General features: G+C 42.5%; 2 protein-coding genes across 4 annotated transcripts in view; both read left to right on the forward strand.

The window, feature by feature from the left end:
* Positions 1-16,761, forward strand: part of LOC103128154 (zinc finger protein 709-like) — a 245,165-nt gene that overhangs the window by 74,058 nt on the left and 154,346 nt on the right. The gene's annotated exons all lie outside the window — the stretch shown is intronic.
* Positions 1-16,761, forward strand: part of LOC103125919 (zinc finger protein 14-like) — a 241,505-nt gene that overhangs the window by 7,668 nt on the left and 217,076 nt on the right. The window contains exons 3-4 of one of the 3 annotated variants that reach the window (XM_060206417.1): positions 7,172-7,371; positions 8,347-8,406. The exons of the other annotated variants lie outside the window; for them this stretch is intronic. The gene's annotated coding sequence lies outside the window, so the exon portion shown is untranslated. The remainder of the gene's footprint in view (positions 1-7,171; positions 7,372-8,346; positions 8,407-16,761) is intronic. 3 annotated transcript variants of the gene reach the window in all.

Consider the following 16,761-nt stretch of genomic DNA (forward strand, 5'->3'; position numbering starts at 1 on the left):
CAGGCTGTCTCTCTCTTTTCCTAGTGGGGCAGGACTCTGGGGAGGTGAGACTTTGGGACACATTGGGGGGTTCGTCTGCCTAGGGAAGTCAGGACAGCATCTTAGTAGCATCTGCAACTTGGTGACTGAAAGGTGGCGAGATATAAAGCAGGACAAATTGTTTAATAAACAGGATCCAAAAGTAGAAATACAGCAGCTGAAATTGGGGGTCTTCATGTGGGAAGAAGCTAGGAAGTCTATTTTAGGGATGTTCTGAGGGGCTCATGACTTTAGTGGACTAAAAACGTAGTCTGGGAAGATGGTGTCAGAGTTGAGAATAGGGCTATAAAACTGGATATGGGTAGAGAGTAGCTCTCAAATATTGGAAAAGTATGGGAGTTGGGCAATAGCACAGTGGTTTAAGCTCAGGTGGTGCAAAGTGCAAGGACTGGCTTAAGGTTCCAGGTTCAAGCCCCTGGCTCCGCACCTGCGGGGGAATTACTTCATAAGCAGTGAAGCAGGCAGGTCTGCAGGTGTCTATCTTTCTCTTCCCCTCTCTGTCTTCCCCTCTCCATTTCTCTCTGTCCTAGCCAACAACGACATCAATAACAACAACAATAATAACTACAACAATGAAACATCAAGGGCAACAAAATGGAATTGCCGGGCTAGCTTCGCAGGCAGGAGAGAGAAGACCAGGGACTCATGGCTGAGTGGGAACGCAGCGCAATGTTTATTGAGAAAAGAATCTGCATTTACAGTTTCCAGGAAGGAAGTGATAGGGTGGAAAACAGGATGTGACTAGGAGAGGGGGCGGAGAAAAGGGAGTGTGAACCAGTGGGGATTAAGTGGTGGAAAACAGGGTGTGATTAGGAGAGGGGGCAGAGAGAAAAGAGAGTGTGAACCAGTGGGGATCTAACCAGTGGGGATTAAACCAATGCCCTGCAGGCAGAGTGGGTCTCAGGTAAAACAGTGATTATGTAAATAGACCACAGTGTTAAGCAATGGAGCAGGGGGTAGCTGGCGTACTTCCCAACATGGAATAAATAAATAAATAAATATTTAAAAAATATATAGGAAAAGTATGTAAATACCATTAATTGTAAACCCCATCCACCTGACTAGGGCCCATATGAGCATTCTTTTTTTAAAAAATATTTTTCTTATTTATTTTTGATAGAAGCTGGGAGAGGAGGAGATAGAGAGGAAGAGAGACAGAGAGACACCTGCAGCCAGCCCTGATTCACCATTCATGAAGCATTCCCCCTGCAGGTGGGGAGCAGGATCTTGAACACAGGTCCTTGAGCACTTAAATTTGAGTGCTTAACCAGGTGTGCCAGTGCATGACCCCACATCCTGTTTTTGATGAGAACTTAACAGTCTTGCACTGCTCAGGACATGTTTGACTACACTTCTTTGTATCCTAGCTCTTGGCCTTTTAAAAAAGAGACACACAGAGAGAGAAGTTATTGATCCCACCTTCTGCACCCCAGAAAGAATTTTGGTCCATTCTCCCAGATGTCCGTGATAGAGGGAAGATGACCAAAGGGCTCTGGACTCCAACTCCATCAGGATCCAGAGAGAGAAAAGGAAAAGAGGAAGAGCATTTGGGTATAGTAGTGGGTGTCGGTGTGGCTTGGAGAGGAAGAGAAGGGCTGAGGAGACAGCATAATGGTTATGGAAAAGACCTTCATGCTTGAGGCACCAGAGGTCCCAGGTTCAATCCCTGGACCAGTAATAAGCCAGAGCTAAGCAGTGCTCTGGAGGGGGAAAAAAGAAAGAAAGATAGGAAGAAAAGGAAAAAGAATGGCCCAGGAGGTGGCATAGTGGATAAAACATTGGATTCTCAAGTGTGAGGTCCTGAGTTTGATCCTGGGCAGCACATGTACCAGAATGATTCTGTTCTTTCTCCTCCTGTCTTGAAAGAAAGAAAGAAAGAAAGAAAGAAAGAAAGAAAGAAAGAAAGAGAGGGAGAAAGAATAGGATTTCCTGTGGAATGAAAGAGAAGATCAGACCATGAGAAAAGAAAAAAAAAAAAACAACTATAGACAGTTAGTTGTAAAATAGTAATTAACCCATATCTGCAACCTTGTGAGATCTGCTGTCGATTCTGATGGAGTGGGGACACAGAACTCAAATTAAACCCTTGTTATCTTATAATTTTGTAAATCAATATCAAGTCACTAATAAAATTGGAAAATATTTTAGAAAAAAGAAAAGAGAGGAGGAAGTTACTGATACATATCTTGGAAGTGGGAGGAAGGGGGATGTGTAAATAAACATTTGTGGGGCCGGGTGGTAGTGCACATGTTACAGAGCACAAGGACCCAAGTTTGAGCACCCGGTCCCCACCTGCAAGGGAAAAGCTTTGCAAGCAGTGAAGCAGATCTGCAGGTGTCTCTCTGTTTCTCTCCCTCTCTATCTCTGTAAATATTTATATATATATATATAGAGAGAGAGGGAGAGGCAGAGGCAGACAGAGGAGAAGGGAGAGTGTGAGGGACAAACTAAAATAAACTCTGCAACTATTCTAGAAGCCTCTGGGCTTGGGTTAAATCCTTGGAGCTCACTCAGCCCATTGATGGTTCAAGCATCTGCCCTAGTGGTGATTTCATCAATTTGCAGGAGGCTTTTGGTTTTGCTGCTTTTTTTTTTTTTTTTTTTTTTAACCAAAGCACTGTTCAGCTATGGCTAATGGTTGTATTTATGGTGGTGTGGGTGGTTGAACCTGGGACTTTGGAGCCTCAGGCATGAGAGTCCTTCTGGGTCTTCAACCCAAGACAGGCCTCCTAAGCTCTCCTGGCTACTTTATCTAGGCTTCTCAAGCTCTCCCCTGGCTACTACTAAACTTTGTCTACATTCCTAACTCTACTTGCACCACTTAATGTCTCATATTTGTAACACTTGGTGATAAAACCTATGGAGCTAGTCCCTCTATTGTCCTTCTTGTCACACATTTCTCTCCAAGAGTCTGCCACAGTATTGAGAAGCATACTCAAAAGTTGAAATCATATTTAAAATACTAAAAAGATAGGGCAGAGGGTAGATAGCATAATGGTTATGCAAAGAGACTCTCATGCCTGAGGCTCCCAAGCCCAAGGTTCAACCCCCCCCACCATAAAGCAGAGCTGAACAGTGCTCTGATAAAAGAAAAGGGGGGGGGGGTTGGGCAGTAGCACAGTAGGTTAAGTGCATGTGGGGCAAAGTGCAAGGACCAGCTCAAGGATCCCGGTTCGAACCCCTAGCTCCCCACCTGCAGGGGAGTCCCTTCACAGGTGGTGAAGCAGGTCTGCAGTTGTGTGTCTTTCTCTCCCGCCCTTTGTCTTCTCCTCCTCTCTCCATTACTCTCTGTCCTAACAAGGATGACATCAATAACAACAACAACAATAATAACTACAACAAGAAAAAAAAAAGGGCAACAAACAGGAAAACTAATAAATATTAAAAATTTTAAAAAAAGCTAAAAACATAAAAAAAAAGCTACTGCCAGCCATTATGGTGAGTCCTTAAAGAAATACAGATGGAAATGTCATATTATCCAGCAATTCCACTACTAGGCATAGATCCAAAAGATAGAACAGCACTGATTCAAAGGGATATGCATAACCCCATAATCATAGTGGTCATATTCACAATATCAAAAACCTAGAAACAAACAAAATGCCCTTTGACAGATGACTAAATAAAAATGTTATGGAACACATATTCAGTAGAGTATTATTCAGCAAGAAAAAATGATATTGTGTCCACTAGGAAGAAGTGGACAGATTTGGAGATTATATTTAGTAAGCAAGTAAGGTGAAGAACAACTCCAGAATGGTTTCACTCATATGTGGAATAGAGAGAATTGAGAATACAAATGTGAAAAAAAGTCAATCTATAAGAATGGGAGAGCTGGGAGTCGGTCGGTAGCACAGTGGGTTAAGTGCATGTGGCACAAGGACTGGCTAAGGATCCGGTTCGAGCCCTACCTCCCCACCTGCAAGGGAGTCCCTTCACAGGCGGTGAAGCAGGTCTGCAGCTGTCTCTCTTTTCCCCTCTTTGTCTTCCCCTCCTCTCTCCATCTCTGTCCTAACAACAATGACATCAGTAACAACAATAATAACTACAACTACAATAAAAAAAAAGGGCAACACAAGGGAAAATAAGTAAATATTTTTAAAAAAAACACTAAATTTTTTTTTAAAAAATGGGAGAGCTGTAGTTGTTATCTATGGGTGTGGCGATGGGGATACCAACCTTTGGTGATGATAGTGGTGAAAAACAAATAGAGGCCAGAGGGCTGCTTATTAAATGCATGTTACAATGTGCAAAGACCTAGGTTTTTGCCCCCAACCCCCACCTGCAGGGGGACTGTGGTGAAGCAGGGTTGCAGGTGTCTCGTTGCCTCTTTCCCTCTCTTCTCGATTTCTGGATTTCTCTATCCAATAAATAAATAAATACAATAAAAATTTAAAAAAGTAGATGCATCTAAAAATATATCAAAATTAAAGTTGCATAATAAAATCTTTTATAAATTTTATTTTTTTTAAAATAATTTTTATTTATTTATGAAGATAGAAAGAGTGAGAGAAAGAACCAGACATTACTTTGGTAAATGTACTGCCAGGGATTGAACTCTGGACCTAATGCTTGAGAATCCAATACATATCCATTGTGCCACATCGTGGACCACGATCTTAAGTTTTCATAAGCTTTTTTTTTTTTTTTTTAAAGAAACACTTCTGTTTTTGTTTTTTAATATTTATTATTATTTACTCCCATTTGTTGCCCTTGTTGTTTTATTGTTGTAGTTATGATTGATGTCATCATTGTTGGATAGGACAGAGAGAAACAGGGGGAGAGAAAGACACCTGCAGACCTGCTTCACCGCTTGTGAAGCGACTCCCCTGCAGGTGGGGAACCAGGGTCTTGAACCTGGATTCTTAGGTGGGTCCTTGCACTTTGCGCCACATGTGATTAACCTGTTGTGCTACCACCCAACTCCCGTAAGTTTTTTACTCATTAGATCATCTAGCTATTTTTATTATTTAATTATTATTTCCCAGAGCAATTCTCAGGTCTGACTTATGATGGTGTGGGGGAACCTAGGACTTTGGAGCCTCAGGCATGAGAGTCTTTAGATAATCATCATGCGATCTACCCCAACCCCAAATATTCTATTTGTATTTTTTCTTAGAATATTCTGTTTAAGAGACCAGGCTCTGGCACACCTGGTTAAGCACACACATTACAGAGTGTAAAGACCCAGATTCAAGCCCCTGGTTCCCACCTGCAAGGGGAAAGCTTCATGAGTGGTGAAGCAGGGCTGCAGGTGTCTCTCTTCCTCTCTATCTCCTCCTTCCCTCTCCATTTCTCTCTGTCCCTATCCACTAATAAAAATAAAATATATTTTTAAAAGAATCATTTATTTATTCCTGGATAGAGAAATAAATTGACAGGGAAAGAGGCTGAGAGACACCTGGAGCCCTGCTTCATCACTCATGAAGCTTTCCCCCTGCAGGTGGGGACCAGGATCACCTAGTTCTGGAGGATCACTCACTGTCATGTTGATCAGTCAGCCATATGTATGACAAGATTTGTTGATGAGTCCAGGATTTCTGCAAGAACTTCATTAATTTTAATTCCTTCTCCTGACAGAGTAGAGTACAGGTCATAGCAGCTCTTACTATTTCCAAAGCAGCAAATTCATTTCATTTGTCCAAGTTTACAGCAACTTCATGCAGAATATAGGAAACAACATCTCCCAAAGCCTGTGCAGAAGAGCCGATTTCCACTGTTCCATTTTCTATTGTTAGCCATCCACGTTGAGTCTGTGAACTTACTCAATGATAGCAAAACGGGAACTATGCTCAGTGTCCAGAGGGTACTGCCACATTCCCTCTCCCCTGCCTCAGGGATGTGGAGAGCACTGTGCATCAGAGTCAAGGCTGCAGGCAACAACAGAATGCGTCCTGTACACCTGTGCATCAAAAAGCATTGTGATGGCAGGGTCTGGGGTCTCGGGACTGTGGCCCAAATACCCTAGTGTGTGTTGGATGGGAATAGGGCAGGGGTAGCTGTGGATCTGAGTGAGCTGGAGCTAGCCAGCTTGAAGTGGCTACTGGGAGTAAGTCTAGGTTTTTAGTTGCTGGTACTTCTAGAGTGACATTCAAGCTCAGTTTCTTGCTTGGCTAGTTCCCCAGTCACACCATCTCTGGAGAGTCAATTGGACAGTGCTTGTGCCATTCAGAAGTGTCCGGTTTTAATCTGCTGTTTGTTTGGGGGCATGTTTCTTTATTGGGCGGATTTGAGTATTATCCAATCAGGAGAGGAGGTGTGTTGTCAACAAGCGCTTCATCCAATTATATTTTAAGCTATTGGAAGTGTCCACTTCCCATCCCATCTTGGCTGGTGGTGGTGAAAGAAGACAAGCCAGGAAGTAAAGCGCACTAATGACCCCACTCCTGGAGTCCTCACTTACTTCTCAGCTCACCCTCACTTTCCCACAATTTGGACTTGGAGAGGAGTTTTCAGGGAGCCCCTTGGATTTGGAGAGGAGTCTTCAGGGAGCCCCGAGCCTGGACAGCCAACTGGACAGAGTGCAGTTCACCTGGACCAAAATGGGAAGAGCTGTACCTGACAGCTGCTGCGATGCTTTGGGAAGCAGTCATGTGGCCAAGGCGTTCCTCCCCCTGTCATCCCGCCATGTCCACATTGCACCTGGGCTGCAGCCCCCTGGACCGCAGCCTCCTGGTCCATCACAGGGGACCCGGATTCAGTGTGCTCCTTAGGCAGGGAGTGGGAAACACCATGTTTCAAAACTTTTCTCTGCCAGGCTGAAGCTGCGGAGTCCCACGTTCAGGTTGTAGTGGGGGAACAAGAGGAAGAAGACAGAGGTCCCACCATAAAGTTCCGCTGGTGTGGTTATAAGCTGATTTCTACATGAGGAATCACCAGAGAACCAGTCATGTTTCAGGGAGGCAAGCACTTACTGAGACAAATCAGATAAAGAAAAGAGGCAAATACATGATTCAGACATATATATTCCCAAGACAAAGAGATGGGGATATTGAATTGTCTGGTCTTCTAACTTTCGTTGTGAATTCAGGGGATGTTGAAATGGAATTCCAAGGGGATTAACTTCAGCCATTGTCTCCTGCTGTGAGCATCTGCATGTTTTCTTTTATATATTTAATTTGTTTTTTGTCAGAACAGTGATCAGCTCTGGCTGCTGGTGGTAGGGGTGATTGAACCTAGGACTGTGGAGCCTGAGGCATTAAGAATCTCTTTGTATAACCATTATGCTATCTGCCATCTGCTCTCTGCTCTGAACTGCTTTTTTTTTTTTTTTTGCCTCTAGGTTTATTGCTGGGGCTGGGTGCCTGCACTACAAATCCACTGCTCTTGAAGGTCATTTTTTTCCCATTTTTGTTGCCCTTGTTGTAGTTACTATGGTTATTGTTGTCATAGCTGTTGTTGGATAAGACAAAGAGAAATTGAGAGAGGGAGGGAAGACGGGGAGATAAAGATAGACAAGACACATGCAGACCTGTTTCACACCCGTGAAGCGACCCCCTGCAGGTGGGGAACTGAGGAATCGAATGGGGATCCTTTCGTGGTCACTTGGGCTTGTGCCATGTGTGCTAAACCTGCTGCATTGCTGCCCAGCCTCCCCAACTGCTTTTATGGCAATAACAGTCGGGTGAAAAAAGAGATATGTGGCTGGTTATGCAAAAAAAAAAAACTTGTTCCTGAGGATCCAAAATCCCAGGTTTGATCTCCAGCACCACCATAAGCCAGAGTTGAGAAGTGCTCTCTCTGTCCTTCTGAGTATCTCTCTCTCTTGTTAATGTAAATTTTAAAATTACCTAAAAAAGATACTATGACACAATGCAGGAATTTGTGCATACCAGGCCTTCCTACAGGGTGAGGTAATAGTTGGTAGTGACCTTGCAGAGAGTTTCCCTAAACAGCATCTTAATACAGCCTCATCTATGTCAGTTTGCCAGTAATTTGACAGTGTTTTGCAAAATTACATTTATTTCAGGGCTACTCTCACCTTCACAGGGTTTGTATGAGACAAAACACCCTCCACCATTATTCTTGCAACACACAAACACCATTGTTCTCACAAACTTCAAGTGGCAGCTTGCTTACATTTTTTTTGTTTGTTTGTTCCAACTAGAACCATTTGGTGCAGTCTTCACTGTACTTACTTCACCTAGTGCTCCAGGTAGTACAAATTCTACAAATGAGGAAGTATAAGAAGAGATAGTATTTAAGTGTAAGAACAATGAGTGCAGGCACTGTAACTTTTTAAAAGATATTTTCGGTATTTTTATTAAATTGCAATTAAATTGGTTTAACTTTTTTTTTTTTTTCCAGGGATTTGCTCAGGTATGGCTTGTGGTGTGAGAGACTGAACTTGGAACTTTTAATCCTCTGGTATGGAAGTTTATGTGTATAACCATTATGCTATTTTCCCCACCCTCTTTTCCTTTTTTTTTAAATTCCCACCAGAGTAATTGCCACCGATAGTACCTATCAACTGCATCTGGCAGCCTTATTATTTTTTTTGGGGGGGTTGTCCTCCAAAAAAAGAACTGTGAGAACTATGGGGGTTATCAGATGGAGGACAACAAAACTGGTGCAGAGTATGGTGATTTATAAACATGTGTGTATGTGGAATTATAACCCCAAAATGTTATGCTATTTTGAAATACCATTAAATCACTAGTAACGAAAATAAAAAGAAACTACACAGAGAAAAGCTATTTGTAGGTCTCATAAAATTATCAATACAAGAGAAATGTGATTATGTCAGTTATCAGAGATTGCCTTTTGTTAATGACTGCAAGTCAAAGGTTCTTTCATTGGGTGTCTGCATTATATTCACTTTTGTCTCAGAAAGATTTGGACAACAGAAGTTGCTCAGCGTCATTGTCTGTCTTAGGTTAATTATCTATCATTGGATTGAATAGGCTGCACCCAGAACTTAGCAGGGAGCTGTCAAGATGACTATGTTGATATAAATATACCCATAGTGAAGACAGCAAACAGCATGTAGGAGGGGACTCATGGGAAGTGAAGTCACTTCCTTGGCCATAGTCCCCAGTAGAACTTGCAACTTCTAGGGAGTCGGGCTGTAGCGCAGCGGGTTAAGCACAGGTGGTGCAAAGCACAAGGACCAGCATAAGGATCCTGGTTCGAACCCCGGCTCCACACCTACAGGGGAGTCGCTTCACAGGCGGTGAAGCAGTTCTGCAGGTGTCTTATCTTTCTCTCCTCCTCTCTGTCTTCCCCTCCTCTCTCCATTTCTCTCTGTCCTATCCAACAACGACAACAATAATAACTACAACAATAAAACAACAAGGGCAACAAACGGGAATAAATAAATAAATATATTTTTTAAATTCTATAAAAAAAGAACTTGCAACTTCTGTGGCCAGGCAACCACTACACAGATATAGTATGTGCCATAAAATATGTTCTCCTGGGGCCAGGTGGTGGCGCACCTAGTTAAGTGCTCACATTTCAGGGCACAAGGACCCAAGTTCAAGCCCCTGGTCCCTGCCTGCAGGGGAAAAGCTTCATGAGTGGTGAAGCAGGGCTGCAGGTGTCTCTGTCTCTCTCCCTTGCTATCTCTTCTTTCCCTCTCAATTTTTCTGTCTCTATCCAATAACAAATAAATAAAAAGATTTAAGAAATAGTTTGAAAAATATGTTCTCACATATCCCAATTTATAGGGGCTCTGTCTTGTGGGAACCTCAGAGACAGAGGCTTTCAGATGCTGCACATCTTGTTCGTATCTGTTCATTTGTCACCACTTGTCAGGAAGTCAGCTAAGATAAATAAAATGTCTGCAAAGTGAATAAGTGTTTCGAGGAAGTTAGACCATTCTAGGTCAGGCTTCCTTGTGTTCCACACCCCAACCTCTTCAATATGGAGGTCCAAGAGAAATCATGGAAGGGATGTCCTGAGCAAGCTCAAGTTGCTGGGCTGTTGATAACCTGATGATTCTGTCATCACTCACCAAGGCATCCCGGAGGCCTGGGAATGGGGGTCACTAAAGTGCCCCTTATCTGTCCAAGTGGCCCATGGCATCACTGTCCTCTTCTCCATCCTTCCTGGAGATCTGTGTAGACTCAGTGTTCATGGATCTGCTAGGCCCTGTCTTTACAGATGTTTAACCAAAGATTAGACAGGAGCTCATCAACTACTTCCCCAGCTCCATCTGCCAACAGAGGGTTCGTGTGTTCTCCTCCATCGTCAGTGAAGTCATATATTATTGCAAGTGGGAATTGAAAGTCAAACAGTAGTCAGACTCTGCAGGAGCTAACTTTATGTCAACCAAGTTTCATGTCTCTCTAACTTGTTTAAGTTCCATGCTTAGGGGAGTCAGGCGGTTGAGCAGTGGGTTAAGCACATGTGGTGCAAAGCAGAAGGACCGATATGAGGAACCCGGTTTGAGCCCCCAGATCCCCACCTGCAGGGTATCTATCTTTCCCCCTCTCTGTCTTCCCCTCCTCTCTCCATTTCTCTCTGTCCTATCCAACAATGACTACAAAAAAAAAAAAAAAAGTTCCATGCCTAGTATGTGAATAACCTAAAGCTTCTTTGTTTTTGCTTTTTTTTACCAGAGCACTGCTTCATTCTCAGTTACGATGCTGGGGATTGAACTTGAGACCAGCATGCCTCTGGTGTGAACATCTCTTGTATAAATCACTGTGCCAGGGCCTGGTCAAGCACATATGTTTCATTTTGGAAAACAGTAATAAATCTATTTTAAGTATATTCCAAGGGGCCCATGACTGCTTAATTTTGTTTAACCTGTGTGCTAACATGCAAGTAGGCTAAAGGTATTGATTGTCTGGGGAGATGCTGTTAGACTTGGAAAAAGAACTAGAACCATTTATTGAAGAGACCCTCCTTCCTCCATGTAATACTTTGAGTCCCCTTTGTTGTTTTCTCTGGGCTGGCTTCATGGGTGGGTAGCAGACGACCAGGGACATATGGCTGAGCTGAGAACCCAGTTTAATCTTTATTCACAAGCAGGCAAGCCGTCCAACAAACTAATCACCACACAATGTGCTCCTCTATCTCCCTCCTCCAGCCGCAGAGTCCGGAACGCAGGAAGTATATAGGATAGGGGGCGGGTAGAAGGAAGAAGCGCAAAGTAGCAAGGACTAAACTAAAATCTCCCAGAGGCAGGGGGAGCGAGATACCTAACCAATGTAATAGAATGACCATGTAAATAGACCACAACATCAAGCAATGTAACAGAAGGGATCCCAGAAACAGAACTAGAAGTATACCATCAATTCCCCCTTTTCTTTTTAACTTATTGATCATAGTATCAGGAATGTGGGGTGAACAGAAACCTATATTGTACAGGCATTTTTTAAAAAAAAACTGGCACAAACATGGAGGAACAAGTAAGCGAGCAACAAGAACCAGTGTGATGCCAAGGGAAGGACTGAGGGGGGCGTTTCTTGCCTCTGTGGGCTTCTCTTATCAAGCTAAAGGAATTTCTTACCTCTGTGGGCTTCTCTTGTCTCGACGGGCGATATCTGCCTCTGTGGGCATTACCTAGCAAGGATGGGGGGGATATGGCCTGTAGAGTCCCAAGGCAGCTGGCTGCAGTCAGTCTTTGAGAAACCCAGCAGCGTAAGGGAAGCTGCTATAGTTTTGTGTAAAGTATCCAAGAGGTGTACCAGTGAGTCTGATAGAAGTGCCAGTCCAAAGCAGATGTCCACGGAAGAAATGCCAGGGGGTGGAATGTTGCATGATGAAGGTCAGCTGCTGGAATTCCGCTTTTCTGTAGAGAATTTGACAGCTGCAATTTACTTACTTGTGAAAAAAAAAAAACTTGGGGAGTCAGGCTGTAGCGCAGCGGGTTAAGCGCAGGTGGCGCAAAGCACAAGGACCGGCAGAAGGATCCCGGTTTGAACCCCAGCTCCCCACCTGCAGGGGAGTTGCTTCACAGGCGGTGAAGCAGGTCTGCAGGTGTCTATCTTTCCTCCTCTCTGTCTTCCCCTCCTCCATTTCTCTCTGTCCTATCCAACAACGACAACAACAATAATAGCTACAACAATAAAACAACAAGGGCAACAAAAGGGAATAAATAAATAAATATTTAAAAAAAAACTTGTAACAAGTTAGAAATTTATTATAATTGATAACCTGATGATTGTGATTAGTTTAAGTATCTTTATAAATTTGGAAGGTCTTTCTCGTTTCATTTTAAGGCTCCTTAACCAATTTAAGCACAATAAATGTGGTAAGGCAAAGAAGCCTTGTTAGAGCCTCAGGCATGAGAATCATTGACATAACCATTTTGCAATCTATCTTATGTCTGGGCTGGTTCTACCTCTAAATGAGAAGGTATTTGGGAGCTTTTACATATCAATAACATCTTATTTAACCTTTTGTTACACCCCTATAAGATGAAGACACAACCTAGGCGTGCGCAGGTTTTTTAGACCAAGTTAATTAAAATATATTGATTTTTTAACTAATTTTTACCTCAGACTTTAAATGTAAGTTAATTTTACCTTTATGAAAATTATGTTGAAAACCTTTTTCATTTAACTTTGCCTGGTAAGAATGTAGCCTTAAAGTTACATTTCTGACCTTAAAGTTAATGTTTACCAAACTTCAAACACACACATAAGCATGGTCTTCAATACACAAGGAGAAAAACTTTTGTTACAAAGACATGTCATTTTAAACACGAATTTAGATCTGTACTGTTTTAGTTGTTTGGGGGGTGCGTTGTCTGGCGGTGGCTTCTTGTCCAACTTCACCTCCAGGAATTGCAGGTTGTGATCACTGCACGGATCTCTGCGTATTCTAGCTCCTCTGCCTTCAGAGCTGAGCTGGGGATCTTGGCCAGGGGGCCCAAACCGAGCAGGGAGCCCACGGTCTCCGGGTAGTCTGGGATCTGCCCAGACTTCATAGCAGGAGGGCAGGCAGCCGGCCATGCAGAAGACGCGGGCCAAGGTGCCCCGGGGTGGGGCCAGGATGGGCTGCAGCTCTGAGTGGAGGGAGCCTGCACCCAGCGTCCCGCATCACACAGCAGCGAGCAGGCTCCTGCGGGCCTACGGTAGGCAGAAACCAGAGTGTGTCCCAGAGCAAAGTGTTCCAGAGACAGAGAAACCGCCTCATGAAGAAAGGGCAGAGGCCTTTGGAAACCTCTTCATAAGTAGAAAAGCAGCCCATAGTAGATAGGTAGCCAAACGTCTTCACTTATCTGGGGGATGGGCAGGTTAGGTCCCACGTTGCGCCATATGTCGTCAAAGTTCAGGGCGCCAGGGCTATCTTCGCAGCGGGAGACAGATGACCAGGGACACATGGCTGAGCTGAGAACCGAGTTTAATCTTTATTCACAAGTGGGCAAGCAGTCCAACAAACTAATCACTACACAATGTGCTCCTCCATCTCCCTCAGGAAGTATATAGGATAGGGGGCAGGTAGAAGGAAGAAGCCCAAAGTAGCAAGGACTAAATCAAAATCTCCCAGAGGCAGGGGGAGCGAGCAATGTAACAGAAGGGATCCCAGAAGCAGAACTAGAAGCATACCAATACCCCTTATCAAAAATTAGGTGTCCATAGGTTTGGGGGTTCATTTCTGGGCTTTCAGTTCTTTTCCACTGGTCTGTGTACCTATTTTTACTCCTGTACCAGTGTGTTTTCATTATGGTGGCCTTATGATTTAGTTTGCTTTCTGGGAGTGTTTCCTTTCCTCATGATTATTTTAATGATTCTAGGTGTTTTCTGGTCCCAGATAATTTATTGTAATAGTTGTTCTATTCCCTTAAAGAAGGTCGGTGGAACTTTGATAGCTATCACATTAAATTTGTATATGGCTCTGGGGAGAATAGTCATTTTGATAATAATTCTTGCAATCCATGAGCATGGGATATCTTTCCATTTATTTGTATCATTTTCTACTTCCTTAAATAGTAACTCATACTTTTCAGTATATCATTCTTTTACATCTTGGGTCAGATTTTTCCTAGTTATTTTATTGATTTTGCTGTGATAGTGAATGGGAGTGATTTTTGGATATATTCCTCTTCTCACGTAGTGTGTGTATAAAGGAATGGCACTGATTTTTGTACAGTGATTATATAGCCTGACCCCTTGCTATTGCCTAGTGATTTCGAGAAGCTGTCTTACGGATTTTTTTATGGCTTTCTATGTGTACTATCATATCATCTACAAAGAGTGAGAGTTTGATTTCTGCCTTTCCAATCTGTATTTCTTTTTTTTTAAAGAATTTATTTATTTAGTAATGAGAAAGATAGGAGGAGACAGAAAGAACCAGATATCACTCTGGTACATGTGCTTACGCAGACGGAACTGGGGACCCCATGCTGGAGAATTGGATGCTTTATCCACTGCTCTACCTCCCAGACTATATTTCTTTTTTTTTAAAACATTTTTATTTATTTATTCCATTTTGTTTCCCTTGTTGATTTTTTTATTGTTGTAGTTATTGTTGTTATTGATGTTGTCTTTGTGAATAGCACAGAGAAATGGAGAGAAGAGGGGAAGACAGAGGGAGAGAGACACCTGCAGACCTGCTTCACCGCCTGTGAAGTGACTCCCCTGCAGGTGGGAAGCTGGGGACTCGAACTGGGATCCTTAGACCAGTCCTTGTGCTTTGCGCCATGTGCGCTTAACCCTCTGCGCTACCGCCCGAATCCCCCAATCTGTATTTCTTTGATTCCTTTCTCTAGCCTGAATTCTATGGTAAGATCTTCCAATACTATGTTGAAGCATAATGGTGATAATGGACAGTACGCAATCTGAGAGGGAATGCTTTCAGCTTCCATTGAGTATGATGTTAACTGTAGGTCTGTTGTATATGGACTCCTCTATTTTAAGGAAATTTCTGTCTATTCCCATTTTTTGTAGTGTTTTGAGCATGAAGGGTTGTTGGATTATGTCAAAAAGTTTCTTTGCATCTATTGAGATAATCCTCTGGTTTTGGTTTTGCTTTTTTTGATGTGAATCATATTGATTGACTTGCATATACTGAACAAAACTTGCTTTCCTTTAATGAATCCCACTTGTCATGATGAACACTTTTTTTTTTTTTACCTCCAGGGTTGTTGTCTGGGCCCAGTGCCTACATCACACAAATCCACTGCTCCTGGAGACCATTCTTTCCCCTTTTGTTACCCTGGTTGTTCCATCATTGTAGTTATTATTGTTGTTGTTGCTGCCTTTGGATAGGACAAAGAGAAATTGAGAGGGGTGGGGAAGACAGAGAAGGGGAGAGAAAGAGACCAGCAGACTTGCTTCACCACCTGTGAAGCGACTCCCCTGCAGGTGTAGAGCCAGGTGTTCTAACCGGGATCCTTAATGACAGTCCTTTCACTTCATATAGTTGGGTTGTTTTTTCTGAACTGTCTTCCTACTCTGTGCCTTTTAATGTGAGAGTTTAAGCACTGACATTTACTGATATTATGGACTTAAGGTATTGCAATGCCATTTTTCAAAAATTTCTTATTTGCTCTGATATATGGCCAGTTTTTTTGTTTGCTTGTTTGTTTTGTGTGTTGCTTATGGTTATAGGAGACATTTTAGAACCTCTCTCAGGGCAGGCTTTTTGATAGTTGCCTCGAATCCACAGAAGCAAAGATTAATGTAGTTCAAGTAAAACCAGTTAGCCAAGCAACACCTCCACCCCAAAACAAGTGCAAACTACAAAGACAAAGCAAGCATAGACAATTACAGTAATCAACTGTAAATTCTAGAGATAGTGGAAAAAGAGAAAAGAAAGGAGAAAAGAGAATCTACTGTGAGTCTAACTTCCACAAGTAATTCACAAACATGCACAAGTGATTACAGAAAAAAGCAACAGCAAAAAGTAAAAGGTTTTTCAAATCAGAGGAGGAATGAAAAAGAAAAGAGGGAAAGAAAAGCAAGCTCCTCCCACAATAGAGATTACACCCAATCAATGGAAAAAGCAACAACATCTAATTTTGGTCAACCCAGAGAGAAGGGAAAACAGACAAATATAAAAAAGAAGAAAAAAGTCGTCTAAGAGGTGGTGCAGTGGCTGAAGAATTGGATTTTCAACCATAAGGCCCTGAGTTCAGTAAAGTTATTTAAAAAAATAAAAGGAAGAAAGATTGTAAAAAGAGAAGAAAATCAGTTCATACATTAGATTAAATTATTACAGATTGGTTGCCCAACCTCCCCCAACCTCCCCCCTTCCTAAACAAAACAGCAACAATCACAAGAAGAAACTATCAATTAAACTCAGTATGTATAATAAGGAAAGAAAAATAGATAAATTAACCCAGGTAAAACCAAAGGACATTCTTCTCACAGCCCCCAGCAGAGACAGAGATTGGTCAGGTATTCAGCCACTCAGTTTGAGCTCCATCCTCTGTCAGAAAGAAAAAAAAAAGAAAAAAATTCTTTCTTAGGAAAAAGAACCCCCTCCTCTGGATTGCTCCCACTGATCTAGGTATCTCAATTAAAGAAATTACCTTTTAAAATATTTATTTATTCCCTATGTTGCCTTTGTTTAATTGTAGTTATTATTGATGTGTTTGTTGGATAGGACAGAGAGAAATGGAGAGAGGATGGGAAGACAGGGGGAGAGATAGACCCTGCAGACCTGCTTCACCACTTGTGAAGTGGATAAACAAATTTTCTTTAGTGATCTCTTGTTTGTAGCTGGTTCCTTTACTTCTCTGGTGTGGGGGTTGGTCTTTGGGTGCAAAAGGAAAGAGTCAAACTCACAGCCCATGGGCCAACTCAATTTTTCCTTTGTTTTTTT

The sequence above is a fragment of the Erinaceus europaeus genome, chromosome 13, assembly GCF_950295315.1.
Source record: "Erinaceus europaeus chromosome 13, mEriEur2.1, whole genome shotgun sequence".
Lineage (NCBI taxonomy): Eukaryota > Metazoa > Chordata > Mammalia > Eulipotyphla > Erinaceidae > Erinaceus > Erinaceus europaeus.